The sequence below is a fragment of the Cyprinus carpio genome, unplaced genomic scaffold, assembly GCF_018340385.1.
Source record: "Cyprinus carpio isolate SPL01 unplaced genomic scaffold, ASM1834038v1 S000006494, whole genome shotgun sequence".
NCBI lineage: Eukaryota > Metazoa > Chordata > Actinopteri > Cypriniformes > Cyprinidae > Cyprinus > Cyprinus carpio.
The window spans coordinates 282,784-298,503 of NW_024879167.1; the positions used below are offsets into that span (position 1 = coordinate 282,784).

At 39.8% G+C, this 15,720-nt stretch overlaps 1 pseudogene; it reads right to left on the bottom strand.

Annotated features, from left to right (window-relative positions):
• LOC122143737 overlaps positions 1-10,671 on the bottom strand; it is a 54,829-nt pseudogene extending 44,158 nt beyond the window's left edge.
• Positions 10,672-15,720: the final 5,049 nt, after the last annotated feature.

Genomic DNA, 15,720 nt, shown 5'->3' on the forward strand with positions numbered 1-15,720 from the left:
CAACATGATTTAGAAGCATTTTTGTTGCGTTCGGTTATTTTGTAATGAACTTGGCATGTTCATTTACTGAACATAAAACCGGAAGAATGTTGTTTGATTAACGCTATTATTTTGGTAGGTCTTTATTTTCGTCGTTTGGAAGGAATGGCGCGTTGAATTTATTTGTTTTGAGGACATATGTTGCTGTATCGTCAGTTAGCTGTTCTATGCTGTTTCTAAGAGGAAAGTGATTTTGCAAATCTTATCATGGGGAGATTATTGTTGATGTTCCCTTGTTAGGTGTAGCTGCTTGGTCCCCTTTGGGAACAAGTAGGCAATGTAATTTTTGTTATTTTTGTGTGGTGGACCGTGAGTAGAGAAGTTGTCTTGGGAGCATGGCCGTGGTATGAGATAGTCGCCAGCCTGCTGGTTGCTTTTTTGTACCAGCGGGAGTTGGTGCTTAAATACCCCTCGCCAGTAACCACACGAAGATTAGGGGTGAGTTAGTTAGGTAGTTGCTTTTTTTTTCTATAGATAGGGAAAGGGAATTTTTTTTTTCTTACCACGTGAGATTTTTGAATCACTATATTCATTGTAACGTATATTTTAGAGGAAGTATGTCTAATCTCGTAGAAGATTTTATTATTTCTCCCTCTGAAACGTTACTTGAATTGTTCACAAAAAGATCAGTTATTTAAGATTGCGGATCATTATGAAATCGAACTTGAAGATAAAAGATTAAAAAGAGTACAAATTAGAGAAACATTTGAAACAAAATTGATAGAACAAGCTATATTAATTGAAAATGTCTGATACAGCTACTGCTATTCAAATTAAACCACCTGTTAACCTTTTAACTTTGAACAAGAAAGGTTATTACTGTTACAGCTTGAAACAGGAGTGTGTAAAATTAGAAATGGAGCGTGAGAGAAATAGAATCAAACAGACAGATATAGAGCTGCAGAAATATCGCTTGGATATGATAAGAGAAGGCAGAATAGATGACTACTTTTCACTACTTTTACAGTGTGTGTTTACTGGCAGGGCTCAGGAAGTCTATTGCTTCTCTTCCAGTCTCAGACTGTAACGATTATGACATCGTAAAAGCAGCAGTTTTGAAAATCGTACGAGTTAGTACCAGAAGCGTATAGACAAAAATTTAGAACATTGTCCAGAGGTGTTAATGTTGCTCATGTTGAGTTTGCTAGAGAGCTCAGTATTGCATTTAATCGCTGGTGTATGGCATCTGAGGTAACCACAGTTGAGGAGTTTGACTGACTTGATTGTGCTGGAACAGTTTAAGAATTCTGTACCCGCTCGTATTGCAACATATATAAATGAGCAGAAAGCGGATACAGCTGCTAAAGCTGCTGAATTAGCTGATGATTATGTGTTACAAGATAAAAGAGTTTTGAGTTTCGGAAAGGGGACAAATTTTTTAAAATAAGGGAGATCGTATGTCCAGAAATTCGTCTCTTATCTGTAATTACTGCCATGGTAAAGGCCATTGGAAAAATGAGTGCCATGTGCTTAAAGCCAAGAGTAGAGGGGAGAAGGCTCTTCGCGTTAAACCCCGCTGCTCTTGTGGCATCTGTGTTAAGTCCTGTTGATTCATTGTGTGAAGGATTTCCTAAATCGGGTAACCTTTTGGGGAAATTTGATTATGCACCTTTTATCACCTATGGACATGTGTCGATGATTGGAACAGAGTTAAAAAATTCCAGTAACAATATTAAGAGATACGGGAGCTTCGGAGTCTTTTTATATTGGAGGATGTCTTGCCATTTTCATTTTTGAGTGACCCTGGTACTAGTGTTCTTGTTAGAGGAATTGGGTTGGATGTGATGTCTGTTCCCTGACACAGAGTAACGTCATCTGAGCTTGTGAGTGGTGAAGTGGTGATTGGAGTACGTCCATCATTGTGGATGGGGTGGATATAATCATGGGGAATAATTTGGCAGGGGGTAGGGTGTGGCCTGATACCTTTTCATCTCCTGTGGTTTTATCTGTTCCTCTTCCAGGTTCTGACGAGAGTCACAAAAATTATCCGGAAGTGTTTACTGCATGTGCGGTAACTCGTTCCATGACCTCCACTCAGCCAAGGGTAACGTCTGATTCTGCTGTAGTCAAACCATTCTCTGTGCCTGATAACATATCTGTTTCTCCTTCTGAGTTGCTCCAGGAGCAGCAACTTGATTCTTCTCTCCATTAATTGTTTGAGAGGGTGATGTCTTCTGAGGAAATTAGAAATGTTGCTCATGGTTATTTTTTGACAGGATGGAATGTTGGTGAGAAAGTGGAATTCCTCATGGTAGTGATTTTGCGTGCTCAGCGCGTGGGTGAGGGCGCATTAGATATAATGAAGGGAGATGTGAAAGACGGGACATCGCGTTGTTTTCATATGGATTACATTATCACGGAATATTTGTTTTCAGCTTAGTTTATAAGTAGACTGTCAAGCTTTCCATGGATATATCTTTCATGTCTCTTTGTTGGGTATTTCCTGAGTTACAGTTTATGTTAATGACGCATTTTGGGGGTTCTAAATGAAGATCACCGCAGACCAAAGCTGCAGACAGGGCACCCTGTTTGTTTTCTTTATATTGTAAATGCACAAAGTTTTGTTGTTATTATGCGTGTATACAAATAAAAGTAGACCTTTTTACAGATCCGATTGATGTGTGTTGCTCTTATCTGTATGATCAAAAAATTGAAAGTGTAATTTAAGTTCTTTTCGGTGTGATCAGGAGAAGATGCATGTGTTCCCATATTAAATTAAATTAAATTAAATTAAATTAAATTAAATTAAATTTAAATTAAATTTATGCATTTAGCAGACGCTTTTATCCAAAGCGACTTACAGTGCATTCAGGCTATCAATTTTTACCTATCATGTGTTCCCGGGAAATCGAACCCCCAACCTTGCGCTTGTTAACGCAATGCTCTGAGCTACCTCCACGTTAATCGACTCCAGATGGTTAAGGGAAGACACAGGCTTACAGAGAGGGAAACCTTACAGTGGAAAAATACACATATGGCATTACCCGTAGGGAAATCAAGCCATGTGGACACCTAGCCCACTACAGGGGCTGACACCAGTACTGGGCCTGGTGTCAGACTGCTCCGCCAAGTCTGACTGCCGAGGCCCTGCTCGACCAGGGTTCCCCCAACTGGGGAACTCTACTAGGAGAAGAAAAGGCACTCGCATCACTGGAATGGAGTCGTCATTCTCCATGAACGTGAGCTGTCGTGAGAGTATGTGGGCTACACGATTGAGCTTCCCAGAATGTGGATGGCATGCAACCAGAGGAGGAGATGGCGGGCGAGTTGAGACATGTGACGTGATCATATACCACCCTGTCGGCTGATGTACGAATCAGTCGAAGTGTTGTCCATGCAGACCAACACATGCTTGTCCAGCAGCAGCAGCCGGAACTGCTGCAAGGCTAGATGCACTGCCAGGAACTCAAGGACAGTTGATGTGCCAAAAACAGTCAAAGGTCCCGTACAGAACCCCCGAAACTGCATGAATGTTGCACGTAGTGCCCCAGCCCATATTGGAGGCATCTGTCGTGACAATGTCATGCCGGGATATTTCTTCTAAGGGCACCCTTCCCGAAGAAAAACAAGGTCCGACCAGGGGCTGAATAGGCAGTGTCACATCGGTGTGATGTGACATTGTGTGTACTGTGGTGCATGCCCATCTCAGGACCCGGGGGAGTGTAACCAGTGCTGGAGTGGTCTCAATGAAGCAATCCGAGTGGCAATGACTGCAGCTGAGACATATACCCCAGGAGCCTCTGAAAGTGTTTCAGTGGTACCACTGCTCTGCCTCTGAAGGAACTCTGGTGAGACGTGCCATCATACTCAACAGAGTTTAACTCCATACCGAGAAAAGAGATTCTCTGCCTGAAGAGACCCAACTGACTGAGGTGCTGACACTAGGTCCCTGTGATCGCACAAACCTACTCTCGTAAGCGGCGGGCCAAAATGAGCCAGTCGTCAAAGATAGTTGAGGATCCTGATGCCCACTTCCCATAGTGGGGCAAGGGTGCCCCTCCACAACTTTGGTCAAGACATGGGGGGACAGGGAGAGCCCAAAGGTGAGGATCTTGTATTGCCATGCCCAACCCTCGAACGCAAACCATAGGAACGGTCTGTGACGAGGATGAATCGAGATGTGAAAGTAAGCATCCTTTAGGTCGATCGCTGCAAAAAACTGGATGTGCTGGATGGCCTTAGTCTGCTTTTGTACTACCGAGAACTGCTGGGCAAAGTCCTTGATAGTGTTGCCGAATAGGCCAGCCTGGGAGATGGAAAGCATCGAGAAAGCATACTTTGTTGACATTTGTCATCTCAGCCAGGTTGAGCCAGCGATGGCGCTCCTGGACCACCAGAGTGAACATCACCTTCCCGAGGGACAGCACCATGACTTTTCATCGCCTAGGGGCAAAGTCAGTTGCTGTGAGCAGCTCCTGCATTAACCTCAGTTCGCTACTGCCCTCATGCATTTGTTTAAGCACCTTGGCATGGTGTACCTAAAGGATAGCCATGCAGGGTGGAGGCAGTGAGAGGCACAGACAGCTTACAGGCAATGGATGGGAGACGCAGATGATTTCTTCGAGTGGTGGCGTTTTGTGGCACAGGTGCACCGCAAATAGCTGCTCTTTCCACCCCGTGGAATGTCCGCGTATCCCCTAGCTGTCCCACCATCGAGGGTAGTGAGGACAGAAGAGGGAGACGAGAAGAGGGAGGACTCCCCGTGAGGAGAGAGATGAGATGCGAGCATCGCAGCGATGCCATGGTCATACGCCCACAATAGATGCATGACTCAAATTTTCAGGCACTGCGTAATATCATTGCGCCTGATGTACCCATGGTACGGCAGTAAAGTTCCTTGATTATTACGCCAGAATGAGAGTATAGTTCCTAGCCATATCAGCCTATAAATTCAACAACTTTTCATTTTCCTGTCCGTTTTAGTACCATGATGTAACTACAGAAGAGTCAAGTTTTAAATAGGAAAAATATTGAAACTCGTTGGTCATTTTTTTGAGCGAGATGCTAAACGGTCTAATCAGATTCAATGATCTATGATAAGCTGCAGCTAAAAGCGCTACCGCCAGACCCGAGATTGGCTGAATGGATTCGAAAATGATAAAACTCAGCTGTTTAAACTCTAGGGGAGTTGGAATAATGACCCCTATTTTCAAAAATAGTGGAATGTTCCTTTAAAGAAGACTGGCTTGATTGGTGGAAATAAGTGGAGGATGGGCACAGAATGGTAACAAAATTCAGAGACATTTACAGTTACTGTACCATTCAGCTGTATGTAGTGTGCAAACTCTACTACATAGGGGGTGTTTAGATAAATATATAATAATTCACTTTCATTGTTTTTGAAAATATTTAGCTTACAGATCGCAGTTTAAATGCTTCAGTTTATATTATATTATATTATAAAAATGAATAATTGACCTCAAAAAGGGAAATCATGAAACAATGTCTGCTTTTTATCATAATAAAAAATATCATTTTTTTCATAATACTAATATAATATAATAACTTTTCAGCATGATTTACAAAAAAATAATAATAATTGAGGGAACACTGCCTGTGCTGAATGACCTCTTTGCTACCATATCACTTCTCATTCAAGTTTCAGAATTCATTGGCGCTTATGAACAACCGAATCCACATACGACAGTTGGACAGGAAATAATATAATCAAATGTTGAGTGTTGAGAGTAGAAGATGGTGAAATATACCCACTTTAGTATCTTCAGCTCACAAACAGGATTCTTCAGTCCCCTCACAGATCTCTTGGACTCCTGAATCCAGCAGACGACTGTTGTTCAGGTTCAGCTCTTTCAGGATGGTTTTGGAGGAAAAGAACAGTAGCTAGAAGTGTTTAAATTAGTCCAACATGACATGTTGTCAAATCTTATGATTTTCTGTTGATTTCAGTTTTATTTTATTCTAAAATTATTTTAATCAGTTTGATGATCGATCAGTACTAAAATTATATTAATTGTTGGACATTATTTTGCTTAATAAATGGATGTAGAGCGCAGAATGGTCACAAGAGGGCGCACTTCCGACAAAAAAAAACAAACAAACAAAATACTTTCCTATGGTGCCCCTAGTCATTTTGCGCCCTAGGCAAACTGCTTATGTCCCTTATGCCCCAGGCCGGTCCCTGTTAGTTTCCATAAACATTCATTTAATTTTTTCCCCCTCACTTCCTCATTATCATGTGTATTCAAACCCCTATGTTTTGCCCTGGTTATTTGTCTATCATTGTATCTGTTTCATGGTTCCTGTTAATTATTTTAACACTAGAACCGCTGAGGGGTCAATTTTACCCATGGCTGTTTTTCAAATGTACATAGCAGATTTAAAATAAAACATTCAAGTCTCCCAGTCATTGACTTTTACTAAAATTATGTAATTTTTTTTACAATTATTTAGATAAACCAGATAAAAAAAAAAACGTGGCATTTATACCTATAAGCGCCAGTGAGTCAAATTTACCCGCTATTGAATGCATGTATTTTGCACGCTGTCGTTTACTTGCTAGTGTTGTTTTTGGCGGCCTGTTTTAATTTTAGTCCTTAGTCCCCCCCCCCTAGTCTTTGTGTGTAAGCTGTCATTTTAGTTTTATTAGTTTTTAGTCACGTTCATACTCTTTTTAGTCTAGTCTAGTTTTTAGTCGACAAAAACTGATGACCATTTTAAATCTAGTTTTAGTCAAAGAAAATGGTATTTTAGTCTCTTTTTAGTAATGCAATTCTGTTTTAACCCCAGTCAATATAGTACAAGTACCTAGAAAGTATAGACGAAACCAAAATTTTATTTTAGCCAAACCCATTTCAAACAAGGTTATCCTTATTATATTATTGTTACCTTAATAGACTCAAGAATACATCCATTCCAGACACGAAAGACTCTCTGATTTGAATTTACATTTATTTTACTAACCAAACATGTTAGAAGTACACACATACAATTTAATTAAAATTATAATAATAATAATAATAATCTTCTCATTTTTCCTCCCAAAGACGAACCCTGGCTGGCCGCCATTGGTCCCTTTCTCTGTGTGAAGGCTGATTTATACTTGACGCGTGTCAACAATTTCGCTTGGGTCATCGTAGTGATGCTGGATGTTTGCTTTGAGTGCGCGCAAACTATTAGATAGTGCAGTAGAACAAGGATTCAAGGTCACATGCACCTGCAATGCTTCAGTTAATGGAGTGCAATGCAGTGATCGTGCCAGCACCTCATGCACACACACAACATATTTTTGCTAACTTGACATTGCAACCGTGTTCATTATCAAAATATGTTTAAAGAATCATATAAAAAAGATAGATTGCCTCAATTTAAATAGTCCGTAGTACGATCTGTGCCGTTCAGCGTGACCACCTCACTGTGCTGATATGGCCTATGTGAACGACGATGATCTACGTCGATAATGGGAGTGAAGTGCAAAGCCTATACATAATAAAACATAATAAATATTATTTTAGTATTCATATACGTTGCGAATATGAAAACATTTATATATTTGTGCCAAATGTGAGAAGTAGGCTCCAGTTTCACTTTTCACGTTTATTTAGCCTGCCTAAACCTAAATGCTGTTAACTTTAGAGGATTTGTTGTGGAAAAGAAGGGAAGCTAAAATGGTCTAGCTGTGTTTAATGTTTGTAAACATTTTGCTTTTACTGGTATTTAGCCTACATTATTTCTGAATGTAAAAATGCAATGTATGCAATGTTATGTTTTTTTTTCCTCTCAAAATGCAAAATTTATACGAGGAGCATTTTTAAACATGCAGCAAAACTTTCAAATATCTTGAAAAAATACTTCAATATATGTAAAGTGTTTTTTTTTTTTTTTTTTTTGTGGGGCATTTCAGGGTGCTTTGACCAAAATCTAAAAAATATGATGCTGCATTGGCTGAGAAATAAATGAAAGATATACCAGATCAAGACTCTCTTCATGTTTTTTTTTTTTTTGAGGAAATAAAATGCTATTCTTTATTAAAAGTATTATTATTATTATTATTATTATTATTATTATTATTATAGGCAAAGTAAAATATTAAAAAACAACATTATTAACCGGTATTGTTTCTACTCAAACCAGTTTCGGAATGCATGAATAGAAATGTTAACATATCGATTCTGTTTGGAGTGAACCAATTCATTTTTTGTTGGGAAAATGTTAATTTTAATTATTTTTTAGGCTAATATGGGGAATTTAGTTTTAGTTTCAGTTAAATATAATGATGTTTGTTTACTCACTTTATTTTATTCAGTTTGCTATGAGAGTCCATCAAAAGTGCAGAGAGCTTCTCCCCATCCAGGTCTCTTAGTTTATCTTCACTCAGATCAAGTTCATTCAGTAATAATGGACTTGTACCCAGAACTTCAGTGAGATATGCACACACTTCCTCTGCAGAAGGACTTTTCAAAAACCTACAGTAATCAGAAGATATGTTTAAATAAAATAATATTTTTTGCACCTGCTCTTATTTGTGAAAAAGTTCATTATTAGTACAGGTCCTTCTCAAAAAATTAGCATATTGTGAAAAACTTCATTATTTTCCATAATGTAATGATAAAAATTAAACTTTCATATATTTCAGATTCATTGCACACCAACTGAAATATTTCAGGTCTTTTATTTGTTTTAATACTGATGATGATTTGCCCATACAGCTCAAGAAAACCCAAAATTCCTACCTCAAAAAATTAGCATATTTCATCCAACCAATAAAAAAAGTGTGTTTTAATACAAAAAAAGTCAACCTGGCGTGGCATGGAGGCAATCAGCCTGTGGCACTGCTGAGGTGAAACCTTTTGCAGAAATGACTGCTTCAATGCGGCGTGGCATGGAGGCAATCAGCCTGTGGCACTGCTGAGGTGTTATGGAGGCCCCGGATGCTTCGATAGCGGCCTTAAGCTCATCCAGAGTGTTGGGTCTTGCGTCTCTCAACTTTCTCTTCACAATATCCCACAGATTCTCTATGGGGTTCAGGTCAGGAGAGTTGGCAGGCCAATTGAGCACAATAATACCATGGTCAGTAAACCATTACCAGTGGTTTTGGCACTGTGAGCAGGTGCCAGGTCGTGCTGAAAAACGAAATCTTCATCTCCATAAAGCTTTTCAGCAGATGGAAGCATGAAGTGCTCCAAAAATCTCCTGATAGCTAGCTGCATTGACCCTGCCCTTGATAAAACACAGTGGACCAACACCAGCAGCTGACATGGCAACCCAGACCATCACTGGACTGTGGGTACTTGACACTGGACTTCAGGCATTTTGGCATTTCCTTCTCCCCAGTCTTCCTCCAGACTCTGGCACCTTGATTTCCAAATGACATGCAAAATTTGCTTTCATCCGAAAAAAGTACTTTGGACCACTGAGCAACAGTCCAGTGCTGCTTCTCTGTAGCCCAGGTCAGGTGCTTCTGCCGCTGTTTCTGGTTCAAAAGCACACGCCTGTGCACGGTGGCTCTGGATGTTTCTACTCCAGACTCAGTCCACTGCTTCCACAGGTCCCCCAAGGTCTGGAATCGGTCCTTCTCCACAATCTTCCTCAGGGTCCTGGTCACCTCTTCTCGTTGTGCAGCATTTTTTTGCCACACTTTTTCCTTCCCACAGACTTCCCACTGAGGTGCCTTGATACAGCACTCTGGGAACAGCCTATCGTTCAGAAATTTCTTTCTGTGTCTTACCCTCTGTCGCTTGAGGGTGTCAATGATGGCCTTCTGGACAGCAGTCAGGTCGGCAGTCTTACCCATGATTGCGGTTTTGAGTAATGAACCCAGGGCTGGGAGTTTTTTAAAGCCTCAGGAATCTTTTGCAGGTGTTTAGAGTTAATAAGTTGATTCAGATGATTAGGTTAATAGCTCGTTTAGAGAACCTTTTCATTATATGCTAATTTTTTTGAGATAGGAATTTTGGGTTTTCATGAGCTGTATGCCAAAATCATCAGTATTAAAACAATAAAAGACCTGAAATATTTCAGTTGGTGTGCAATGAATCTAAAATATATGAAAGTTTAATTTTTATCATTACATTATGGAAAATAATGAACTTTTTCACAATATGCTAATATTTTGAGAAGGACCTGTATATAGAATTAAAGTTATAGTCAAGGGCTACAGTTTCACTGTAGAAAATGTGGGAAAGTCTGGATAACTTTAGTTTCTCATAGAGTTTCAAAGGTTTCTCTCACCTCAGTGTCTTCAGTTTACAGTTTGGATCCTGTAGTAAATCACTGAGCTCCTTCACTCCTGATTGTCCAGGATCATTTCCTGTGAGATCCAGCTCTATCAGGTGTGAAGGGTTTGATCTCAGAGCTAAAGCCAAAGCTTTATAACCTTGTTCTTTTACATTACAGTAAGAGAGTCTATAACAGGGAGGGAAAATGTAACACATAGATGATTAACCATTTATTCTAGAAAAGTCCTGAACAATATTAAATCAATTGAGGGAAATAGTGAATTTTATTTTGTTTCTTATGCAAATAAATTGAAATCTAATTGCAAAACTGGATATGATATGTTAGAAACCAACTCACATGAATTTCTCCAGATTCCAGTTTTCTTTCAGTCCATTGGAGAGGAGCTTCACTCCTGAATCCTGTAGATTATTATTACTCAGGTCAAGATCCTTTAGACTGCTGGAGTCTAAACTAAGAACTGAAGCGAAAGCCGGACAGCTTTTCTTTGTTAGCTCACACTTACTGAGCCTGAAAATAACATGAAAAAATCAATGATCAAAATACATGATTATTATTGCTGCATGAGTTGCTTTAAATGAAACAGCAACAGAGTAATCAGCAGATGACTTTGAAAACATTTTCTAGTCATTATGTTAATTTGTATGTTATTTTCCAGGTTTGTTTCAAGGAAAACGTTTTAAAGGCAAAATATGTAAGATTTAACAGTGTGTATATATTTTGCTGACTGTGCTTACAGTATCCCAAATGTTTTCGAAGAATGTTTAAATCCAGAGAAATAAGCAATTTTAACTAGTGACATGGACCATGTCCATAGTGTCATTGTGTTGCCTGCCAAATGACGTCATAACCCCCTCGATTTTCTGGTTTTTGTTTTGTAGAAAAGTGACGACCACACAGAGTAGCGTTATAACAGAATTTTCAAATATATCTAGTATGATAAAAACAGTGCTGCTTTACACCACATGCTCACGACTGGGAGGAGTGGAAGCAGTCGACTGTGGGATAATAAAAGCTCTGCTACTTTCGAGCCTTGTCTCACACTCGTTCAGCGGCCTCTAGGGCTGTGTATTGCCAAGGAATCTGGTGATATGATACGTATCACGATACAGGGGTTTCCGATACGATATGTTGCGATACATTGCGATACTGTCAGCAAGGCGATATATTGGGATATTTCTTATTTTAGGAATAGGATATATTTTTAGGAAAGCTGTCATTAAGAACACAATTCAATTCAAGTATATTTGTATAGCGCTTTTTACAATACAAATCGTTGCAAAGCAGAAAATTAAGTTTCTACAATATTTAGTAGTAGCTTATCAGTGGTAACTGTCAGTTTATGTACATATGGCAGAAATGTACAGAAAAAATAAATTCAAGACGTAATCAAACAGACGATGAACACTATTAAACAGCAATTATTATATGATGCAATCAAACTTATAGCAAAATTTGGTAGTTCTGTATTGTTGTAAGAACACACCACCATATGCAAACCTTAGCAATAAGTAAATAAAAATTGTTTAACCCAAACACAGTGGGATCTGCATTTGCATTTGGTGTGGGTGTTCGGAATTAAAGTGCTTGCAGGATCCTTTAGTTAAATGGGTATAATACATATAAAATGTATTTTATAAAAAAGACCATATATATATATATATATATATATATATATATATATATTACAACCTGCTTTAAAGGTTCACAGTTTTTGAAGTTTACAATTTTGACATACAATGTCAAAACATTTTGATCTGAACAAAAAAATCATCATGCTTAATATCAATAAAAAAATGCTTACAATATTCCTAAAGAAAACAAAAAAATTGTAAAAACAATAAAATAAATGCAGATGTCGAACCTTCTACTTGGATTCCACAGGTTTTCATTTTGTATTTATGTTCTGCGTGGAATTGCCAAAACCGTGATGTGAGCACCGCCCCAACTGTACCAAACGCCCACAAAATGAGAGAAATCTGCAACTGCGCCTCGCGGCAACCCTACCGCCCACCTCGACCCGCCCCGCCCCGCACGAGCCCCTCTTCACACCGGACACCGGATATATATATTCCATTTTTGAGAATCGATACAGTATCGCCAAACAAAATATCGCAATATTTTCTTACACCCCTAGTGGCCTCGTTTTGCATTGACGGCTTTCAGCCTTACCCTGCTTCATTCTACTATGTTAATAAATCATTAGCTCATCCATGAACATGATTTATGCCCAAGTCCCGTCGGACTGTGTCGGCTGTGGAGATGAAGATGACAACTCCCATGATTCCACACTCAGTCACGGCGTCATCAAATTACGACTGTTTCTTGGTTTATTTTGAATACAGGCCCTCTAGCAGAGAAAACTTTAAGCCTTTAAGTCTTTCTACACTAATCCTGCAATTTGACGGTCTACAACAAAAAAGAAAATGCTAGTTGCCATTAGTTTTAGTTTGGAAACTGTGATTTTTAACACATTGACTGAAATTGGACTTGCCCCATCAGTGAATTCATCTGAGACTATTTAGACTATTAAAATGTAAATAAAAGAGCAAACTTGTAAAAAAGTCACTAGGTTATGCCTTTTACAACAAGGTATATTATTTCAGCTAATGTTAATAGCACTAAGACAAAATTAGATTTTACGTAAGCATTACACATATTTCCCTTTAATAAAAATTTTGTTTACTCTTTTCAAACAGTACATTATTATACAGAGATTTTATTATTTTATTTATTATACAGTGATAGAAAAACAAACAACACATACCTTTATGTTACATACAGTTTTATTCTCTGATTTTGTCTGTTGTCAAAACAGCTTACCTCAGTATCTCCAATTTACAAGTTATATTCTTCAGTCCAGTACAGAGTGGCTTCATTCCTGAATCCTGCAGATTATATTGTTTATGTTCAGCTCTTTCAGACTGGTATCTGATCCAAGAACTGTAGCCAAAGCTGAACAGCTTTTATCTGTTAAGTTACAATCATTCAGGCTACAGGGGAAAATAAATCACATCATAGAATTAGACTGAACACATGCAATACATGTTGTCCCCTTGAAATCATAAGGTTCTATCTGACATTTTTGTCAAAATGTGAGTTATTCACATATTCTTATTCTGTGACTTATTTACATTATGTGATGGATTTTTTTTTAACGTTGTGTACATTTTGGGACATATATATATATATATATATATTATATATATTATATTTATATAAAGGTTATATCTATAAGGTTGAATAGAATGCAAAAAACTTTGAAGCTCAATATCTCAAAACTACTCAGGATGCAGATAGAACCATATAATTCCAAGGGGACAATGTGCTGAATACAAATATTTAGTTTTTTCCACCTATTTTACATTAACAGTAATTATACTGAGGATGGTGAGTTACATTGACATTGGAAACTACTCTAAAATGATATTAGTGTTTTTGATTACGTTTTAAATGTACTAGATAAAACAATCAAAAATACTTGAATAAAAATGGTAACACTTTAGAATGGGGACACATGTTCACTATTAATTAAGAGTTTCCCCCCAATAAACCCCTAATTTGCTGCTTATTAATAGTTAGTAAGATAGTGTCATGATCCACACACAAGAACAGAGGACAGGTAGATCCAATAGCAGTAAGTCTTTTAATAAGGGAAAACCATTACATCAAATCCAGTCCAGGCAGGGGTCAAAACCAAAGTGGCAATCAAAAATCAACAGGCACAAAACAAACGGGCAAGAACAGAACTCCGAAGTGGCGTGATAAATACAAGGACTCCGTAACACATACTAAAACAGACAGGGTATAAATACACAGGGAAATGACAATACTAATGGGGAATTGGCTGAGTGCAATGATTAATGACCAGGGACAGCTGAATGCAATGAGGAGACAGGGATCATGGGGAATGTAGTTCAGGAAGTGACATACACCGTGGGGAAGGAGGACATCTAGTGGTTACCCAGGGAACAACAAACCAGACACTGTGACAAAACCCCCCCTCTACGGAGCGGGCTACCAGACGCTCCAAGACGTCAGGGACAGGAAGTGTAAAAAAAAAAACACAACAACAACAACAACACAAGGAGACCAGGAGGGGAGGTGGACTGGTGGAGGCTCAGGGGGAGGGACGGAGGGTCAGGTCCATAAAGAGAAACAAAAACAGGAAGTGAGAAAAAAAAAACAACAACACAAGGAGACCAGGGTGGCCGTGCGGTTTGAGACAGAGGCCCACCAGGGCGGCGCAGAGGACCAACACAGCCGAGCAGATGAGACAGAAGCCACCCAGGGCGGAGCAGAGGACCACCACAGCCGTGCGGACAAGACAGAAGCCCACCAGGGCGGGCGCAGAAGACCACCACAGTGGGATCGATGATACATGAGAGCAAGTCTGAATAGGCAAGTCTGAAACAAAGAACATGAACAGTTAAGGGTGGCCTCCGTGGCCACGACAGGATCAGTCGAGCACTCAGAGAGTTCGGCTGAGACGTGGAGAGGCTCCGGTAGTTCCGCAGAGTTTAGACTGGATTCAGGAAGATCAATGGTGACTTGACTCTGCTCATGAGGATCATTGGTGACTCGACTCTGCTCATGAGGATCATTGGTGACCTGACTCTGCTCATGAGGATCATTGGTGACCTGACTCTGCTCATGAAGATCAATGGTGACTTGAATTAACTCTGGGAGGTTAATGGTGACTTGACCTGACTCTGGACGGTCAACGGTGAACTGACTAAATTCTGGGAAATCAACGGGACCTGATCAACGGTAACCTGACTAGACTCTGGGAATCAACGGGGACCTGACTTTACTCATGAAGTTTACCTGTTGTTTTACTTGACTTTTGGGTGTTAGTAGTGACTTGACCTGACTCTGGAGGATCAGCAGTGACTTGACCTGACTCTGGAGGATCAGCAGTGACTTGACCTGACTCTGGAGGATCAACTGGAAAGTCAACGGGGACCTGACTCGACTCTGGAAAGTCAACGGGGACCTGACTCGACTCTGGAAAGTCAACGGGGACCTGACTCGACTCTGGAAAGTCAACGGGGACCTGACTCGACTCTGGAAAGTTAACGGGGACCTGACTCGACTCTGGAAAGTCAACGGGGACCTGACTCGACTCTGGAAAGTCACCTGTGGCTACCATCTTCTGCAGTGGCTCTGGGCTAGCAGCCACCTTGTGCAGTGGCTCTGGGTTGGCGGCCACCTTGTACAGTGGCGCTGGTCTGGCGGCCATCTTGTACTGTGGCGCTGGCTCAGCAGATGTAACGTGAACAGTCTCTGGATCAGCAGACGTGACATGAACACTCTTGGGAATCTCTAGGATTTTGGACAGCATAGAAAAATACTCCAAAAAATGTTTCAGCAGCCGTCTTGTCCGAAGACACAGGCTCGACAGATGTGACATGAACAGACTCGGCGGCAGCCATCCTGTCCGAAGACACAGGCTCGGCAGACGTGACGTGAACTGTCTCTGGATCG